Consider the following 8,626-nt stretch of genomic DNA (forward strand, 5'->3'; position numbering starts at 1 on the left):
AGAAGCCCCCTCAATGCAACCGGAAGCAGTTGCGTCATAATCACGTGGCAGTCATGACTTTAGGTTCTGGAACTTTTTCTCTGGCATATTTATTATTCCCTTTATATTCGACGAGAAGCCAGTCGGGACCTTCATACTGAGCAGGCATTCAAAGAAGATTTCTTTCTCTTCTTTCGTAAGAGCGTAGCTGGCAGGACCTTCATACTGCTTCGGAGGCATGCCGTCTTTTTCGTGCAAACGTTGCAGGTCCTCCCGTGCCTCAGGTGTATCTTTTGTCTTCCCATACACGCCCAAGAAGCCTAGCAGGTTCACGCAAAGGTTCTTCGTCACGTTCATCACGTCGATTGAAGAGCGGACCTCTAGCTCTTTCCAGTAGGGTAGGTCCCAAAATATAGATTTCTTCTTCCACATGGGTGCGTGTCCCTCAGCGTCATTCGGAACAGCTAGTCAGCCGGGACCCTTTCCAAAGATTACGTGTAAATCATTGACCATAGCAAGTACGTGATCACCGGTACGCATGGCGGGCTTCTTCCGGTGATCTGCCTCGCCTTTGAAATGCTTGCCTTTCTTTCGACATTGATGGTTGGTCGGAAGAAATCGACGATGGCCCAGGTACACATTCTTCCTGCATTTGTCCAGGTATATACTTTCAGTGTCATCTAAACAGTGCGTGCATGCATGGTATCCCTTGTTTGTCTGTCCTGAAAGGTTACTGAGAGCGGGCCAATCGTTGATGGTTACAAACAACAACGCGTGCAGGTTAAATTCCTCCTGTTTGTGCTCATCCCACGTACGTACACCATTTCCATTCCACAGCTGTAAAAGTTCTTCAACTAATGGCCTTAGGTAAACATCAATGTCGTTGCCGGGTTGCCTAGGGCCTTGGATGAGAACATGCATCATAATGAACTTCCGCTTCATGCACATCCAAGGAGGAAGGTTATACATACATAGAGTCACGGGCCAGGTGCTGTGATTGCTGCTCTGCTCCCCGAAAGGATTAATGCCATCCGCGCTTAAACCAAACCATACGTTCCTTGGGTCAGCTACAAACTCAGCCCAGTACTTTCTCTCGATTTTTCTCCACTGCGACCCATCAGCGGGTGCTCTCAACTTCCCGTCTTTCTTACGGTCCTCACTGTGCCATCGCATCAACTTGGCATGCTCTTCGTTTCTGAACAGACGTTGCAACCGTGGTATTATAGGAGCATACCACATCACCTTCGCAGGAACCCTCTTCCTGGGGGGCTCGCCGTCAACATCACCAGGGTCATCTCGTCTGATCTTATACCGCAATGCACCGCATACCGGGCATGCGTTCAGATCCTTGTACGCACCGCGGTAGAGGATGCAGTCATTAGGGCATGCATGTATCTTCTGCACCTCCAATCCTAGAGGGCATACGACCTTCTTTGCTGTGTATGTACTGTCGGGCAATTCGTTATCCTTTGGAAGCTTCTTCTTCAATATTTTCAATAGCTTCTCAAATCCTTTGTCAGGCACAGCATTCTCTGCCATCCACTGCAGCAATTCCAGTACGGTACCGAGCTTTGTGTTGCCATCTTCGCAATTGCGGTACAACCCTTTTTTGTGATCCTCTAACATGCGATCGAACTTCAGCTTCTCCTTTTGACTTTCGCATTGCGTCCTTGCATCGACAATGACCCGGCGGAGATCATCATCATCGGGCACTGGTTCCTCTTGATCTTCAGCAGCTTCCCCCCTTGCAGCATCATTGGGCACATCGTCTGGTTCCTCTTGATCTTCAGTAGCTTCCCCCGTTGCAGCATCACCGTATTCAGGGGGCACATAGTTGTCATCGTCCTCTTCTTCTTCGCCGTCTTCCATCATAACCCCTATTTCTCCATGCCTCGTCCAAACATTATAGTGTGGCATGAAACCCTTGTAAAGCAGGTGGGTGTGAAGGATTTTCCGGTCAGAGTAAGACTTCGTATTCCCACATATAGGGCATGGACAACACATAAAACCATTCTGCTTGTTTGCCTCAGCCACTTCGAGAAAATCATGCACGCCCTTAATGTACTCGGAGGTGTGTCTGTCACCGTACATCCATTGTCGGTTCATCTGTGTGCATTATATATAATTAAGTGTGTCAAAAACCATTACAGAACATCATGAATAGATAATTAAGTGACCAAATTAATAGAAGTTCATCATCACATTAAAACCAAAGTACATACATAGTTCTCATCTAACAACATATATATAGCTCTCCAGAGCATCTAATTAATTAAACCATACATTGAAACTATGTAAAACATTTCAATGCGAAAACAAATGCGATCATAATCGCAACCAAGGTAACAATTGATCCAACGGCATAATGATACCAAGCCTCGGTATGAATGGCATATTTTCTAATCTTTCTAATCTTCAAGCGCATTGCATCCATCTTGATCTTGTGATCATCGACGACATCCGCAACATGCAACTCCAATATCATCTTCTCCTCAATTTTTTTTTATTTTTTCCTTCAAGTAATTGTTTTCTTCTTCAACTAAATTTAACCTCTTGACAATAGGGTCGGTTAGAATTTCCGGTTCAACCACCTCCTAGATAAATAAAATCTATGTCACGTTGGTCGGTATATTTGTCATAAACAATAAATGAACCAAATAGTTATAAAAAGATAATATATACCACATCCGAATCATAGACAGGACGAGGGCCGACGGGGGCGGATACCAAAACCATCGCACTATGTAATAAGAAGGAATAATAAAAGTAACAAAATTAGACAAGTAACTATCTAAAGTAAGAATTTTTTCCTTTCAGAAAGAAGATAAGAACAAGAGGCTCACCACGGTGGTGCTGGCGACGAGATCGGCGCGGGCAATCGACGGCGGTGAAGACGGGGACGGGACGTGACGGACCGCTAAACCTAGACAAATCTCGGGGGAAATGGAGCTCGGAGGTCAAGTTTCGAGAGGAGAAAGATTAACTAGTGTGGCTCAGACATTTCATCGAACACCTCATGTGCATAGGAGGTGAGCTAGAGCACCCAAATGCCCTCCCCTCGCCGGCCAGAAAAAACAGAGCACTGTGGAGTGATCTGCTGTGGCGATGGGGTATATATAGGGAACTCTTTGGTCCCGGTTCGTGGCACCAACCGGGACTAAAGGCCTTTGGTCCCGGTTGGTGCCACGAACCGGGACCAATGCCCCCTTTAGTCCCGGTTGGTGGCACCAACCGGGACCAAAGGCCTTGTGCTGCCCCGCGTCAAAAGTTTAGTCCCACCTCGCTAGTTGAGAGGGCTCGAGAGTGGTTTATAAGCGCTGCTGCGCCCACCCTCTCGAGCTCCTCTCAACTGCAGGCTTTCGGGCCTAACCGTTCTCTTTGCCTGTGGGGCCTACTGGGCCTTCTGCGGGCCTGAACCTGGCCCACGGATGGGTTTCAAGTCGTATTCAGGCCGTGGTGGCCCAGTAGGTGGCATAATTTTTTCCCTCTGTTTTTTGTTTTCTCTTTTGCTTTATTTGTTTTGTTTTGTTTCTACTTACAACAAAAAACTTATTTATTTTATTTCTAATTACTTATGTATTTTACTTTAATTATTTTATTTTTATTTATTTTACTGCTGCTATTTTTATTTATTTTACTACTGCTATTTTTATTTAATTTATTAAGGTTTATTTATTTTAGTTACTATAGTTTATTTTATTTTATTTTATTAAGGTTTATTTATTTTTATTTATTTTATTTACTATAAAAAATGAACATAGATGCGCTTATAGAGGAAATTCAACCTAAATTCATAATAAATTTCTATGAAATTTACTGTGAATTTAGGTCAAATTCCCTGTATAAGGGCATCTATTTTCACTTTAAGAGGAGCTCAACAAGGCAGAGAGGGACGGGCTTATAAACTGGTGTGAGCGCCCTTCGGTTGGCGAGGTGGGACTAAACACTGGTCGCAACTAGGACCAGCCCTTTAGTCCCGGTTTGTGGTATGAACCGGGACTAAAGGGTGGTGGGCCAGGAGCGTGGCCCATTTGTCCTGGTTTGTCCCACCAACCGGGACCAAAGGGTCCGAACGAACCGGGACCAATGCCCCCACGAGGCCCGGCAGGCCCCTGGCCGCACGAACCGGGACCAATGCTCACATTAGTCCCGGTTCGTGACTGAACCGGGACTAATGTGAATATTTCCCTGTGACCAAAGCCCAGTTTTCTACTAGTGTTACGTGGCCATGTTAACGTGGTTGTGTAAAAAAAATGTCACTTCCTGCTCGTGATTTGCGTTATATAATTACAAGCAAGATGCTCGTGCATTGCACGGAACATCAATATGCATTTTTTTTACAAAACACATGTTGTGATTTACCCATGCAGGAGTAATCCCATGTGTAAAAACTAATGATATTTCAAGAATTTTATCGGAAAACCGGTATCTCGAGAATGTCATCGAAAAAATGAAAGATGAGAGATAAGGTGAGGAGGAGTGGAGCGTGGTGGTGACTGGTGGTCGGAATGGGCGGAGGCATGGGGATGGACGGCACCGGCAGGCGGCAGCGGCCACCATGCTTGATTGTTCCGGAGACTTTCTTTTTTAATTGCTCAGCAATGAGGTGTGGGAGATAAGGATGTGGACAGAGGTGCAGCTATCTTTTGTAAAATTATCATAGTTTGCTTTCTATCCGTCAGATATAGATCAGACGGTCTATATTACAGGATGGCAGGCACACCATCATCGCCAACTCGGTTTTTTATAAGGGTACAAATGATAAGTTTGCTAACTACTAAAGTAAAGTGGAATTTTTCCATGTTATAAAGTAAATTAAGGTGATTGTTTATCATACGGGTAAGGGTGGATGAAGGGTGGTAGGAACAAATGCTCCGCCTAGAGCATGTGTGTGTGAGATGGAGTCTCAGTGTGTGTGTGGGGGGGGAGAGAGAGAGAGATGGAGTCTTAGTGTGTGTGTGCGTGTGTGTGTGATGGAGTCTTACTGTGTGTGTGTGTGTGGGTGGGTGGGTGGGTGTGTGCGTGCGTGTGTGTGTGTGTGTTTGTTTGTTTGTGTGTGTGTGTCGCGGGGTCCTCGGTGGCGGATGTAATTTAAGTGTGCTTGGCTTCATCATAGAGAGGTGATGTGTATGGCAGAGGCCACCAACGATGGGGTGCGAGAGAGAAAATGCCCGTAGAGAGGGAAGAGAAGGTGTGTGCGCGTGAGAGTAGTCGACATCGAGAGAACGTGTTTGTTCGAGAGACACCAAGGAAGACTACTATATATCGATGGTGCATGTAGGCGGGAATTAAATGAAGGGATGGTCTTATTGGTTTCGGGAATATAGGAGAAGAGTGAGAGGGGGGTAGCTACAAGGAGATTGTTAAGTGTGAGTGTGTGTTTTACCCATCCAGGCGGAAGTTATGTGCACACAAGAAGAGAACGATTCGATGTGGCGTTAGGGTTGAGGGTAATTAACTACGTATGGAGACATAGAGACCTTCAACGTGCATGTGTGAGAGGTATACATGTATACGTGGGATGTGTATGTGTGTGCGCGCGCGCATGATCGAGATAAAAGAAAGAAGGCATAAGTCATAAGCTAAGATCAACGACATGGGAGAGACGGATCGGTATGACAATATGCATGCATGCGAGAATGCAGGGAAGAAGGCCCGACAATTGAGCATGTGTTTTTGTCTTTAAGAGATAGTGGCGTGGGCTGGAGCATGCATCTATGGCGAGCAGAGGGAGTGAGGCACAACGATTGTGCAAAAGAGATCAACCTATAAATGAAAGAAGGTTGATGGAGAAACAGATAAATAGAAAGATAAAGATGCTAGCTAGTGTGCGTTAGAGATAGGAGTCGAGTGGATCAGAAGGCTGAGTTATGGGTGTGGGTGTGAGAGAGATGAAGAAAGGGTGCATGTGACTCACATACAAACAAATATCGGAGAGAAATGAGATCCCGAGAGACGGAGTTTTGTGTCTGCGAGAGAGAAAGATATTTCAAACGAGAGTGATAGCTAGAGAAACATATGAGGGAACGCAAGATATCTCTAGGGAGAGACAGTGTGTGTGAGCGACATACAAGAGAACAGTGGAGAAATATGAGACCCTGGGGGACAGAGTTTGTGTTTGTGTGTGAGAAAGAGATATTTAAGAGGAAGAGTTGTAGGTTCTCATACCTAAGGAGCGAAATACATCTCTGTATGAGGGGTGTGCGAGTGGCACACAGGGGAATAGTAGAGAGAAATGAACCCCGGAAGACAAAGTTTTGTGTTTGCGTGAGAGAAAGAGATTCCACATGGAGAATCATAGTTACAGACACATAGCAGGGAGCGAGATATACTTAGAGAGAGATAGAGTGATGAAGGTCGAGGGAGAGAGTACAGTCAGTGTGTTACGAAGATAAAAGATCATTGTCGACATACAGGTAGCACGAGAGATACCCGAGAGACGATGAACTCGTATAGGTCTAGAGAGATAGTCCTATATAAGCATGAGTGATAGTTATATGAGACGAATATCTGGATTAAATGGGATTCAAATATTTAAACTGGAGATCACGACATCAATAATATCATAACGCAAATTGGTGTATCAAACATGCATATTCATTTGAATTAGGGGACATGTGTAATGTTATCTAGTTTATCAATATTGGTGATCCATAGATTCTTTAATTAGAAACAATGCATGGTTTATATGCAATTAATGTCTAAACGGGATTACACTATATGTTGCGTGTGTGAAACACATTATACATGTTTGAGAAGTAAAAAAACCCGCATGAAACACACATTAATTGGAGACAGTTAGCGAGGAATGCATACATTGGATTTCAACATAAAGTGGTTTCAAATATTTGAAAATCCAAATTGATGGATACAACCTTATGAATCTGAGATCATGCCATTTGTAAACCATATTTATGTATAAAGGGTGTTGTGCTTTTGAAAGTATATATAAAAAATGATGTATATAGAATTTTATTCCAATCGAAAATGGATCCCGCCCGAAAAAATAGAATACAAACGGGATTCGAATTGAGTTGGCACGGTAAACGTGCACTCTGCAAAATTTGAACGAAGCGGGGAAAGTCGCAGTAACCGCCCGAAACCAAAATCTGCGAGATGGAAATTACTACTGCCTATCCCTGCCACGCAAAGCCTATCTGCTCGATTTCTATAGGTTTCGATAGGGGTAGGTTTGTAATTTCACTCAAACGTGACATAACCGCCTCTCACCCGGATTCATACACGGTGGGCGCCAAAACACAGTGTGTCCTCGGCCGAAATCGACTCCCTCCCGATTCATACACGGTGGGCGCCAAAAACAAACTCTCGTCGGCAAATATTCGGTGTATGCGAGATTACCGTCCTATCCCCAACCGACTAATATTGCTGTGATGTAGGAAATTTGAAACGGGGGCTAAGTTTGTAAATTTCCTCGCATTTGAGACAAGCGCGCCCTGAAGACATGGTTCCCCCTTCCTCTCCACCTCCATTTCCCCATTCGTACTCCGTGGGCGCCAAAACACCCTCTCCACCCCAGCCTCCTCCGTCCGCCACCCCATCCACCGCCGTCCTCCTCCACCATGCCGGAGCTGATACCCCGACGCCGCCGTCCATTACAAGAGATCGACCTCTCTCATCCACGGCTTCGGACCGGGATCCTTGCATCCCGTCCTCTCGCTTCATCCCCGCCGTCGTCCACCTTGCCGGCGCCGCTCCTACGACCGTCTCGTCCACCGCGCCCTGCCGCCACCGTCTACCCTCCTAGATCTGCTTCCACGCCGCCGACAGCCATCGCTACCGCAGCACCGTCAAATTCTCAGCAGATGCATACACGACGCCGCACCAGAGGCGGTACTCTTTCGTATCTGCTCAACTTATTTATCGCAGCAAGAAAATAGATCGCCACTGCTTTACTCTGATTTCTTGTCCATCACTTACTTGCTAGTTGAGAGCAAACATTGGTTGAGAAGTTGCCTTTGTCCGGTTTGCACCTTCAGATCCGCCATGGCACGCTCAACACTATACTCCCAATGCTTATGGTTTTCCCCTTTTATATTCCACACTAGTTAAATCATAGTAGACTAAATTTCAAAATTGGGTCAGTCGATTTTCAGAGCTCGCCGGAGTTCGCCGGTGCTAACGAAGGGGCTCGGGTGGGGACTTTGGTTGTGGGGGCGGTGGTGGGGCCTCTCGAACGAAGAAAACTCGACGCGGGTGGGGGCGGGGGTGGGGGTGGGGTGGCGGAGGAACACAGGCGGTGGGGGCCGGTGGTCCGGCCGGCGGCCCGTGCGGTGTTCTGTATGGGAAGAATCAGAGACGAGGAAGAAGAAGGGTTAGGAGACGTAGGATCTTCATCCAACCGCCTGAAATGGTCGACTGACCCAAAAATGCAGACATGCCTTTATATTCAGTACCATCATCGTACCTGCTTAGCACTGCTCCTGAATCCATCAAGCTAAACAACGTGCCACTCATAATTCCAAACTTGTTGCTCAAGTACGAATCTGATATGATGCTGATATTACTAAAACAGATAACATTTAATTGGTCAGCTAATGTTCCTACTTTACTTTCGAAAAAGCACGTGCACCACATATAGAGAGACAGCAGGGAGTTGCTTTCTTAATGCGCTCTGGTTCATCATGTG

The sequence above is a fragment of the Triticum aestivum genome, chromosome 7D (assembly GCF_018294505.1).
Source record: "Triticum aestivum cultivar Chinese Spring chromosome 7D, IWGSC CS RefSeq v2.1, whole genome shotgun sequence".
Taxonomy (NCBI): Eukaryota; Viridiplantae; Streptophyta; class Magnoliopsida; order Poales; family Poaceae; genus Triticum; species Triticum aestivum.